Source organism: Phoca vitulina, unplaced genomic scaffold, assembly GCF_004348235.1.
Source record: "Phoca vitulina isolate PV1807 unplaced genomic scaffold, GSC_HSeal_1.0 scaffold80, whole genome shotgun sequence".
NCBI classification, from domain to species: Eukaryota; Metazoa; Chordata; class Mammalia; order Carnivora; family Phocidae; genus Phoca; species Phoca vitulina.
This window is the reverse complement of record NW_022589783.1, coordinates 1,160,999-1,173,472: the sequence shown is the minus strand read 5'-3', so window position 1 is coordinate 1,173,472 and position 12,474 is coordinate 1,160,999. Positions and strand designations below refer to the sequence as shown.

Below are 12,474 nucleotides of genomic sequence, written 5' to 3'. Positions count from 1 at the left end.
GGTGCAGACCTCTCCAGCTGTAGGCCTCTCCGGGGTGCAGACCTTTCCAGGAGCAGACCTCTCCGGGTGCAGACCTCTCTGGGTACAGACCTCTCCGGGGTGCAGACCTCTCTGGGGTGCAGGCTGGCACCTTCTCAGCTTGGTTGCCAGCTTGTCCACCACGGCACTGGTGGCTGGGCCTCCTGGGAGGGGACGGTTAAGTGCGTCCTGCACAGCATGTCCGAGGCACAGACCTCATCATTTTTTAAAGGAAAATCTCCGCCAGCGCCAAAGCAACCCTCTCAGGACAATTTTCCACAGGCCCCTAGAGACTGGAGGCTGAGCCAGAGATTCTGAAACTGGGCTTGGAAGTCAGAAGACGGGGTCGAAGCCCAGCACACACCAGTGCAGGGGCTTGGGAGGTCTTCTCTGTGTCTGGGGAACGGCACGGCCCCCCTTTCTCTGAGCCGGTGGAGGCGAGTGGAGCTCATGCTGGTGCAGCGCATGCTCAGGGCCTGGCCAGGGTCAGTCGTGGGGCCTTCCTCAAAAACCCCCTGCCTGTCGTTGGGGGCGATTGAGACACAGGGTGCTTCCTGCAGATGGGCTGCTGGAGACGGCCCAAAGCGGCAGAGCCGGAGACTCACCAAAGCGGCTCCACAGGGAGGCCCGTGCCAGGGAAGTCTGTGCAGGCGGCGCATGCAGGGGAGAGGGGCTGGGAGAACCGGGGCGGTGAATGCGCCGTGCTCCCGGGTGGGTGGGGAGGACACTGAACTTGGGAAATGAAGAAAGGCAGAGATGTGTGGCTAAAGCTTGGAACCGCGGGGTCCCGGCTGGCCCCACTCCAGGCGTCTGGAACGAACCACTGATGTGTGGCTTGTTTCTCCCTGCGGCGCCCCGGCAGCTGGGGAGGACAGCAGGGAGAGCCCCTCCCCACTTCCTGCGCCGTGAGCAGATCTCCCGAGATTCCAGAGCAGGAGGGACTCCCAGCAACTGCCCATCCGCCTTCCTCATTCCACCGGCGCCGAAATGTGCACCCTGCACAAAACTCGAGGCTCATCAAGCAAAGCAAACCCTGCTTCACGTCACACGGCTCACGCCGCACATTTCCCGGCTCGGAAGCCTCCGTCCCCGGAGCCCACTGAGCAGTCTGCACTCGGGATCTCCAGCTGCCTCTCACCTCTTGACGTGAAGGTCATCCAGCCGCTGTGGCTCGGAAAACGCAACCAACTTCCGCGTCCACACAGATGTTAGATCCCCGCTCACTGCTGCAGCTACCAGCAGGTGGGAGCCAGGGCTGGGGTGCGGACGTGGGGGAGGACAGGAGGAGGGCAGGAGGCCCTGGAGCCCGAGCGCGTCCAGCCTGCCCCGCGCTGACCGCCACCATGACGGTGTCCTGTCAGAACGCTTTCTGCTCTGAGGGGATATATTTTCTTGAATGAAAATTTGCTTTACAAACAAATATAACGGACTTAACGTTGTTCCAGAGCAGGACTGGCTCCTTTTAGAATGAAATCTAATTTGCAGACAACCAAATATGCACATTTTGGCTGTAAATGCTCCCAAGTTGTGACCTCAAGGCTCCGCCTCTCCGTCTGTGATGGGAAATGCCCCTGGGTTCAGACGCCGCGCTGGATTTCTTATCATCGGTCCACAGGTACTAAGCATGCTGCGCTAAGTCCACGCTGCGTGGGCCCATGCATGGCCCCCCCCACCTGCGGTTCCCCACGCGCTCGGATGCCCCATGGGACGGACCGATGCCCGGAGCTTGCCGCGCGCAGGAAGCTGGTGGAGATGGAAGGCCTGTGCCCAAGGATGCACTTGCAAGAGGCACCAGACGTGGCCGGGGTGGGGGGGCACCGGGGCTCCCGCATGCAGAGAGGTGCCACGTGCGGGGTCACAACATCGATCTCACGGCTGTCCGCCCTCCCCTCCCCCAGCACAGGCATTTCTGCTTCTTTCTTTGATCTCACGTACATGTGTTCAGATGGCTTATTTAAGTAAAACCCCGAATTCCCTCTTTGTGGGGAAAGGGTGTCGAGGCGAGGTGCCATCAATCAAGAATTGATCTGGCCGGGAAGGGAGGACGGCTCACCAGACCCCCCAGCACCTGCCCAGATGGAGAGGCCAGCACAACGAAACTGCTCCCGAGACGCGCCTTTACCCGGTGGCCTCGCACCTGCCGCAGACACAGGGCAGACCCCGGCAGTTGACTGCCCGGACCCCAGGGATAGGATTTGGGGGAAGCGGCCCCTCCCTGCCCGCTGACAGATCCCAGCCGCGCTGAGGCAGCCGTGGGCATAGCTCTGGGCACGGGCGCGGATTCAGCGGTCACGACCGCCCCCACTCCTGGAGCTGCCCTTGCAGGGGGCGCGGCTGTGTGGCCCCGTTCCGGCCGAGTCTCTGTTGACAGCGGCTCTGCTTGTCCGGGATCCCAGCCAGGGTCTCGTTCTTCCTGGCGTGTGGGGTAGATGTGACACAAAGCACCAGAGAGATGTCTTGTGTTCGCGGACGCTCGGGAAGGCGAAGCAACGGGGAGATCAGACGTGGCAGCTCAGCTCGGCTGCCCCCGTGGGTCACCTCGTGTGAGAGACAACAGACTGTCTTCATCGCTCACTCAGGTTCCATTACTTGTAGCCGAGAGCATTCTTAGTGGATATAGTGGGTGATAGCAGAATATTCGAGAAGCCTGGGAGCCTAACTAGGAAAATCAACATGACATTGATGACCATTGTGTGAATGTTGCCCTAGAAGGCGGGACAACCGAAATGTTCACACAGGAAGGTGCAGATGCCTGGGGCATGGTGCATGGCGTCAACCGAGCTGCAGGGGGCAGCTGCCCGGGGGACAGGGTGCCAGCCAGGCAGATAGGAAGCCCAGGGGGGCTTGGTGGGTGTTTCAAGAGGGGCATGCTGACCCCAGATGGAGACTGTGCCCCTCAGAGGGGCTGTGTGCCCCCAGGGATGACATGGTCTCAGTGCTCCTGCAGTGACCACACCACATGCCAGGTCTGTCCCCACGTGGCGGCCTACACCTCGAGCACACTCTCTGGTGGTCCTGGCCCGATTGTGAGTCAGAGTCATGGAGGTTTGTTGAAACGCCGATGGCCCGGCCCACCCCAGAGTTTCTCCATCGTTGGGTCTGGGGAGGGGCCCCGGGTCTGCACTGCTCTCAGTTCCCAGGCGATGCTGGTACTGCTGGTCTGGGGACCCACTGTGAGAACCAGCACACAAGCACTTGGCGCTCTCGAGGGGTTGCTCCTCCCTGTCCATGGGCCCAACGTCCAGCCTTGGTTCCACGCAGGCAGGGCAGAGTGCCTTCTGGCAGCACTTCCAGCCCCAAACCTCCTCTGTTTGCCCCCAGAGGCTTGAAGCCCGTAGTGCACTTCAGATGCATGTGTGCGCGTGAGGGAAACGTGGCCGCCCCGTCGGCAGGCCCTGGACTGAGGCCACACTCACACTGCGAGCACACGGCTGGGAGGACTTCAGGGCACATGCAGAGGGAGCGTGGGGAGGAACCAACACAGACGCATGCTCCTCGGTCTCGCACGGGCTGGCAGATCTGACCTTGTGGGGCCTCTGTGACGGCCCACCTGACCCACTCCGCCTTCACCCCTGCAGCTGTTCTGAGGGTGTGTGGGAAGGGGCGGGGCTGGCTGTGCGCGGTCCTGAAGAGGCAGTGAGAGCTGCCGGGGAGAAGGGGTGCAACTGTCCTGCAGGGCGTCTGTACCCCTTGTCAGAAATCCTTTCCCTCCGCTGTCTCTGACCGCACAGACGTGTCAGCAGAGTTTGCTGGATGGACAGAGAGGGGAGGCGGTGGGATGCCCTGTTCCCTGTGACCTGGACATGGGCTCACGTACACCTGCACACACACATCTCCTGTACACACATGTACACGCACCTGCACATACATGCACCTGCATGCACATTCACACACACACACCACCTGTACACACACACACACATGCACCGGCACACACGTGCACCCCACACGCACATACATGCACATGCGCACACATACGTCACCTGTACACACACACACATGCACTGGCACACAGTGCACCCCACACGCACATACATGCACCTGCGCACACATTTACACATGCACATACGTGCACACACACATATAAGCACCTGCACACATCACCTGTACACACACGTACATGCACCTGCACAGACACACATACATGCACCTCATGCACCTGCATGCACATTCACACACACATGCACCTGCACATACATACATACATGCACACACATACATGCACATGTGCACACATTCACACACACGCACATGCACACACACACATCACCTGTACACACACATACATGCACCGGCACACACAGGCACCCACACGCACATACATGCACCTGTGCACACATTTACACATGCACATACATGCACACACACACAAGCACCTGCACACATCACCTGTACACACATGTACATGCACCTGCACATACACGCACCTGCACATACATACATACATGCACACACATACATGCACTGGCACACACATGCACACACATGCACATGTGCACACATTTACGCATGAACATACATAACCCTGCACATAATGCACATATATGCATACACACACATACAAGCACCGGCACACACACACACACATGCACCTGCGCACACATTTACACATGCACATACATGCACATGCGCACACATTCACACATACACACACATACATCACCTGTACACACACATACATGCACCAGCACACACATGCACCCACACGCACATACATGCACCTGTGCACATATTTACACATGCACATACATGCACACACACAAGCACCTGCACACATCACCTGTACATACACGCACCTGCACATACATACATGCATGCACACACATACATGCACTGGCACACACATGCACACACATGCACCCGTGCACACATTTACGCATGAACATACATAACCCTGCACATAATGCACATACATGCATACACACACATACAAGCACCGGCGCACACACACACACACACTTTGACCTGGAGCCAGGCCAACCAACATGGAGGGGACTATGAGGCATTCACAGAGACCCCATGGGTGTTTCTGCATCTGAGGTTCCCACGATTCCTGAGCGCCGTCTTGGGGTCATTCATCATCCCACACGTGGTAGCAGGAAAGGTGAGAGCGAAGGCATGTTCTGAGCAACTGTACGTGGGGGAAGTGGCATCAGACGCTGCCGCTCAGGGCCGTGCAGGAAGGGAAGAGACCCCAACATGCTGAGCACCACTGTGCACCACTTATTTACATGTGTGGCCCCATCAGAGTCGCACGACCCTGCGGAGAGGCACTGGACAGCTCCCCCGAGGCCACGAGGCAGGTGGGGGGACCCAGACTCCACTCAGAATGGTTGGGCTCCACCCACCGTCCACTCGATATGGAGACCCCGCCTAGAACTGGAGCCCTGGGGGCCCCAGGGTTCTCCTCCTCCCAAGCACTGTGGTCTCAGGTGCCTACCCCCCAAGGTTACTGGTTAGTGCATATGATTCCTATGACATCTGAGGACTGATTAAGTTTCCAGATTTTTCTTTCACTCCGTGACTAGCATTCCTTTGAATTTTTCAAAGCCTGGATGTCCAGTCTGCCTTAAACAGTCAGGGGCTTGATGTTCTGAGACACAGGTTTTAGTTACATCAAGCTTTTCCTTGCGGTGGAAATGGTCCAGGGGCTGCAAGCCCTCAGCAGCCTATTCCTCTGAGGGCTGAGGGGGTGCGTCAGGCCCTCACTCAGCTTCTTCCTGGGGGCCCTGGGTGTGGGGCAGGGAGAGACGTCGGCACCACTTTTCTCTTTCTGCCCTCTCCAGAGATGGACGGCTGGACGGACTCAAGCAATGCTGAGCAGACAGAGCACAAGGCCCTGAACCCCCAGGAACCGAGACAGCTCTGCCACCAAGGGAGATTTTCTGTCCGTCTGTCCCTGGCATTGGTGCGTGGCGCCCACCGGCTGCACTTAGAGTAGAAGCTGACCACAAGTCTCTGTCGGCACAAGAACGGTGTTGGTGTGCGGGCTCCCCGTCAGGCTTACAGATGGGTCTCTGCCCTGGAGCCGGGACGTGACTCGGCAGTCTGTCTTGGGATATTAAGGGCAGAGAGGCTGTGTGACCGTCCTGTTCCCACAGGCTGCAGGCTTCCCGAGGACAGGTGTGCCCGGCAGGGTGCGTGCCGCTCCGCCCGGACCCGGGAATCTGCTGCCGGCCCATGAGCATAGCCACATGGGCCCTGCAAGCCCACGGTGGGCTGAGGGGCCGGGACTCCACAGAGCAGGCCGGGGAGGCTGCCTCCTGTCCCGGACGGTGAGGTGAGGTCAGAAGCTCGCGGACAAGCGGCAGGAGGAGAGCTTGCACGTGACGCTGGCTGCTAGGCTCCAAAGAGCCCCAAGTTCCCTTCCACCTTGCCTGGCGCAGGGGTGGTGCGGTGGGGGCAAACTTCGGACCGGGCTGCCCCGGGGGCTGGGGCCACTCAGGCAGCAGACTGCCCGAGTGCACAGGCCCTGAGCTGCACTGGGAGGACCTGGGGTCCCGTGACCTGACCGCCGTCCTGGACGTGTCCCTGGGGCCCCGACCCACCGCACCCCTACCTCCAGGCCACTTGGCCCGGGGAAAACAAGGGTTATTCCCCACCCCCTCTGCTGTGCTCCCCTTCCTGGGAAGCCCGGGTCTTCAGCTGGCCCACGAGCCCCCAGAAGGCACATCTCCCAGCCACGGTCACGGCTGACGCGCACCTGACTTTGGCTTGCGGGGCACAAGTGAGTCCTGCACGCAGTCTCGCAGGGGGGAGGCGCACGCTTCCTCCGCCCCGGCTACCACGCCGGCATGCGGCCCCGGCAGCTCCAGCTTCTCAGGGCCACACCGCTCTGCGCTGTCTGTGGCCGGCTTCTTTCTTCTCCCCATGAAATGAAAACAAGTCTCTAGCTGTTGAAGCCGCTATTATTTTGGATTTTCTGTCACACTCAGTCACACTAATCCTGACTAAATCACGTCTGTTTACCAGTAAATGGATTATCCTCTCAAATACGTCAAAATGCCAAGTCAGTTTCCAAACCACACCTGCGAACGCTTCCCTGTCAAGAGCGCGAGTGGAGAGCCCTGCCCCACGCTGCCGTGTCTTGGTTTACCGCGGGGGCGGACGCTAGCGGGGAGCTCGGGGCTCTCTGTGACGGGGCCCAGGCCGCGGCCCCTCTGGGCTTGGCAGGCTTTGCAGGCGAGGCGCCGGCCTGGCCGCCCCTTCCCGCTTCCCTTCCCCGCGGTCCTGTCTCGCTCCCAGGCGCTGTCTCGGGGGATCTCCAGGCCCCGGGAAACAAAAAGTAGCTTCACTGTGAAACGCTCTTGGCTCTCCACGGTTCAGGTGTGGGCAGGGCTACGGAACGCTGTCCTGTGCATCCGTCTCCTGTGTGTGCGAGGGTTGATGTAATCCCACAAAGAACAACACCGCAGCAGGTGCAACACGTACCATTCATTTGCCTGCCTGGCATGATCTGCGCCACGCACATTACTGTCCCCCCTTTAAAACTTGGGAGCCAGGATGGTGAGTCCTGATGCAGCAGGGGCAGGACCCGGGCATCCCATGGACCGGGTGGGGCCCAGCTTTGGGAAGTCAAAGATAGCCTTGAGATTGTGGGACACCGGAGTAAGCCAAGGCTGGTTTTCACGAAGCTCGGTGCCCGCACGCACCCTCCATGCGTGTGTTCAAGAACACACGTGATGCCACAGGGGTCCGTGTTAGCCGGCTCGGCGCCCGGGCCCCTCTGAGGGTTTTAAAGACGTGATCTGTCTCCCGTGACGCCAGCAACAGGCATCTTCCACCGAGGAGGACCTGTGGGGCCGTTCTGTCACAGCAGGCTTTGGGTCTCCGCGATGCGCTGCCACCGTGGCGTTCCGAGGTTACCGTATTCTCTGATCATGCTGGCTGGCTCGGAGGGTTTGGACCTAAATACTGCCCCAAATCCAACCCTAACACGTCTATCAACATTTCTAAAGAGTAAAAACCAACAAGGGGCGCCTGGGTGGTTCAGTCATTTAAGTAACTGACTCTGATTTCGGCTCAGGTCATGATCCCGGGGTCCTGGGATCGAGTCCCCTGCTCTGCGGGGAGCCTGCTTCTCCCTCTCCCCCTGCCTCTCCCCCTGCTCGTGCTCTCTCTCTCTCTGTCAAATAAATAAATAAAATCCTAAAAACAACAAGAACGCTCACATCAGTAGGGTTCAAGGATCCCACGGTTGTCTGCAATCACCTTCTCCTCGCGGTACTCCCACAGCCCCTCTGTGTTCTTCCGGCAGACTCGAAGTAGGACGCCACGGATGGTTGGGGGCGGACAGAGACGCCACAGCATGCCCAGACTCAGGGCTGTTTGGTGGCAAAGCCAGGTTGATGCCCCATGGCACCAAGAAAGGACTCAGATCCGGGCAGCAGCGGTGGGTTCGCGCACCTCTCCCTGAAGAGGCACAGCCCAGGGAACTCAGTCTGTGCTGCGGACGCTCCCGGATCGCAGGCTGTGTGCGTGCCAGGCACCAGGGGCACCATGGGGAGGGGGACAGCCAGGGCTCTTTCCCAGGGACACACCCCTGACATCCTGGAACCTACGATCCTGGGGCACGCCGGCCCTGCCCTCCCCCGACCCTGGTGCTCTGGTTTGGGATTGCCCCTCTCTCACTGGTTTCAGAGGATCAGTGGCTTCTTTGGACTGCCCTTTTTGTTCATTTTTCTGAAAAAGCTTAAAGAAATGCCTCACGGGTGGGTGGACAGACCCTTACCTCCCCAGCAGCCGAGCGAGTTTCCTCCAGTGGGATCCACTGCTGGTTTGAGACCTGGGTACACAGTGTGATGGGAAAAAGCCTCATCCAGGCAAGGCCAGAGCTCACGCTCTCAACCCACCCAGTGCCTGGCGGGAGCTGCAGGGGGTCCCAATGCCTCAGTTTACCCCTCTGTAAAACGTGGCTGCACAGAACGCACGGAGATCCCTGGGGAGGCGGAGAATATACACGTGGAGTGTCAGCCTGCAAACTCTCTGCACCTGCCCGTGTCCTGGGCACATCCTGCCATGTAGACGAGCGTAGCTCCAGGGCCAGGAATGCTGCGTCCTAGACCCTCGGCGCCGATGGGGAGCCACGTGATCCCCACACGCAGTGGGAGGGTAGGGGAATGAGCAGGTAGCTTTTCCAGAACATGATACGGGTGGGCAGAAGGAGCCGTGAAGACACCGCAGACCTGGGAGCCCAGAGAGGCTCCAAGCAGCGCCGCACAGGCCGCGGGACCCCTGCAGCCAAGGCCCCGCGGGCCGGCTCCGCGCTCAGACTTCCTGCCGCTGCAGTCGCGCTGCGGCTGCTGGCCTGCCGTGCATGCGCGGGGTGCTCACCGACCCTCCCGGCGTGCAGGCCTGCTCTTCTCTGAAACGCGGAACGGGAGTAGCGACCTGGTGGGTGCGTGACGAGTGTGCGGTGAGATGACCCACAGGACATGGCTGCCATGCGCGCGGCTCGGGAGCGCCGCGGGACTGAGCCCATTTGCTCGCCGTCCGAGCTGCGCCGTGTGGGTGCCTGTCCACACCCCCGCGGGGCCCACGGGTAAGCAGCCAGACGCTCCGCGGGCCCGGTGTTAGAGCGCGGACGGCCCGGGCGCGAGGGCAGTATCTACACCGCTGAAAGCAGCTCACTTCAGAGAGCGGGCCTGCCGGCACCGCGTGCATGCGCCCCTGCTGGACAGGCGTGGCCCGTCATGTAGAGCAGGTCTGGCCCCCTCCTCCTCCCCTGTGAGGTCCCTGTCCTGCGTGGGGCTGGCCGGGCAACTCTGCTGGGGGCTCTGAGAACCGGGAGTCTCACCGGGTCCCTCCTGGCCCCAGAAGTTCTGGTCTGGGAGTCGGTCCGGAGCCACAGAGCCTCAGCCATGCGTGTGTGCGGGCGAGTGTTCCAGATCAAGCCCCAGCTGCCCACCTGCTTTCTAGACATCCTGACCCATTCGCGACCACATAGGGGCCTGCCCCCCCATCCCGCCTCCAGAAGGGAGCCTCACGACCTCGCGGGGAAAGGGTCGGCGCTGAGCCTTGCTGGGAGAGGCACCTCCGGCCCAGAGGCAGCCGTGTCTTCCCCTCCGGTGACGGCACCCATCCTATCCAAAATCCAAGTGTATTTTGACTGGGCTTTACACACAAAAAGCTCTTTAAAATTATCAAGGACTTTTTACAGGGTCTTACTAGGTGCAAGCCATTTATTTTCCTTAAACCAAACCTGAAAATATAGTCAAACCTGATCATTGCACATGGCCCTTTCTGGAAAGGCAAAGAACAGAAAGCCCAAGGGCAAGAGGGTGAAGGCGTGGGAGGGACCCTGGGGGCAGGAGCGTGGGTGACAGGCTCTGGGAGGTGCCCAGAGGAGGCCCTCGGGCTGGCAGTCCCTCCAGCAAGGAGGGCCCAGCACACGCCTTCTGCCGCCTTGCCGTCTCCTCACTGCTTCCGAGTCTGGGGGAGACCCAGGCCCCTGCAGGCCCGGTGCACTCGTCATTCACACAGCAAGAGCGAGAAGACCCACCGGGAAACGAAAGCTCAAGAAATGCCCCGTAGCTCGGTGCTCGCCCTCAAGCACGTTACGTAACCCCGACTTCCTCCCTCCTTGGATTCCACGTTCAGACGTGAGTTGGGACCCTGATATTCTGGGCTAAAAGAAGACTTGGCACCTGCTATCCCCACGTGGCACGTGAAGAACAGCGTGTCTGGGTACTTGCGTGTGTCCTGTCATTACCAGCACGGGCCCTGTGACGCCGGGCGTGCGTGGGGTCAGAGCTGATGGGACGGGGGATGCAGACTCTAGGGAGGTTCTCGCCAGGGGAAGTCAGATCTATTCTGCTTCTGTAGCACGAGACTCGCCTAGAGTGAAGGTCACACGAAGACCACAGACGCCCCCCCCCGGGTGCCCCGAGACGTGTGCACGGCCTCCCACAGCCTCAGGTTCTGCATCCGAGAAACGGGCATGACTTCACAGCCTTGGCGGGAGGCCTCAGGCGGGACAGTGCATGTCGAGTGCTGAGCTGAGAGCCTGGCTGAGGGTCAGCGGTGGCACCACCGGACGCGTGCATGGTGCCGCCGCCGAGACCCCGCGAGCATCACACGGCAGAGATGCAGAGGCCAAGGATCAGAGGGCCAGCTGCCTCCTCTGCAGGGTCTCAGCTGGTTTCCAGAGCCGCAAATCGACCCGCAGCGGGGACAGCGGTCGGTGGTCAGAGCGGAGGGGGCTCCACGGACACCGGGCGCCGGCTGGTCCCTCCCGGCAATGGGGCTGTGCTGCCCGCACCCCACAGCCCATCTGTAACTTCCTCCATCCAGGTGGCGCTCCCGCACGCCCACCCTCCCCCACCACCTCACTGCTCCCTCCCTGTGGGTCACCACGCACGTGCGGGCCACGCGGGATAGAGCGGAGTCCTGGCCGCAGGAGCTCAGCCTCGTGGGGGCTCAGGCCAGCCGTGGCGAGTGTGGTGTCCCGTGGCCGGGCACCAGGCGAGCAAATGCACATGCTCTGCGGGAGCTTCCTGACCCGCAACATCAGCTCAGGCAGGAAGGCTTCCTAAAAACATTCCCGCATAGCCTTCCATTTCCAGCCCGTCGGTGCCTCGGACGGTGTCTCTCCTCGCGTGGGGTGCTGATCTGGGCGCTGGTGGGCGCCTCCTGTCAGCCCACGAGCTCCTGGGCCGCCCGCCACTGTGGTGTGTGGTCAGCACCGAGGATGGTGCAGAGGAAACGTGTTAGAGGAGCTCATGGAGATCTTGATGGAGGTTCCACTTAATGCAGATATGAATAATTAAATCAAAGATCTGCTTACGAGAAGTTAAACAAAGCCAGGCAAACATACATCTAAGGCCAACTACCAACTTTCTGCAAAGCAGGTGACAAATTACAGGGGACCTGTCCGGGTCACGGGCCGTGACTTCCCTGTCCGAGCTGAGAGGTGGCCCTCAGCAGAAAGCTGATTGATGGGGCCTGGTTTTATCTGTGGGGCCCACTACAAAAAAGGATCACCGGGGTAAGTTGTCTAAAGTCATGGATTCGGTAAAAAGATGGCATCACTATGTCTTCCAACGACATTTCTTTATGCGTTCTGGTTTTTATTATTTTCTAAGGGAAATTGATTACATCCTTGTCTTGAAACTAAACACAATTTTAATTTCAAATGCTTCAGAGTGCTTCCTGTCGTGCTGCGCGAGCTGATGCCGGCATCGGATGCGACCAGGCGCCGCACGCTTGCGAGCCGAGCTTTAATTTGAAATGTGTAATACATTTTTAATAAGGACGACTGAATTTGTTTCCCTAGAAATGTATTTTAAAGAGTCTGTAATAAACTGTCTCCCATAAAGAGGAGCTACTTAAAGCCAAACACAAGCATCGCAGGACCCCACCCCAGCACGCGTCCAGGCCGCATCTCCCAAACACCAAATGGGTGGGCACACAAAACTGAGACTCATCTTACTGGTGATTCACCAAGTCTTTAGAAAT

At 59.7% G+C, this 12,474-nt stretch overlaps 1 protein-coding gene and 1 long non-coding RNA gene across 6 annotated transcripts in view; both read right to left on the bottom strand.

Annotated features, from left to right (window-relative positions):
- LOC116625644 overlaps positions 1-3,903 on the bottom strand; it is an 11,312-nt gene extending 7,409 nt beyond the window's left edge. Inside the window, exon 1 of the long non-coding RNA XR_004298119.1 lies at positions 10-3,903. This is a non-coding gene — a long non-coding RNA (uncharacterized LOC116625644). The remainder of the gene's footprint in view (positions 1-9) is intronic.
- The window catches only part of PTPRN2 (protein tyrosine phosphatase receptor type N2), an 814,855-nt gene that overhangs the window by 212,347 nt on the left and 590,034 nt on the right, over positions 1-12,474 (bottom strand). The window lies entirely within an intron of this gene.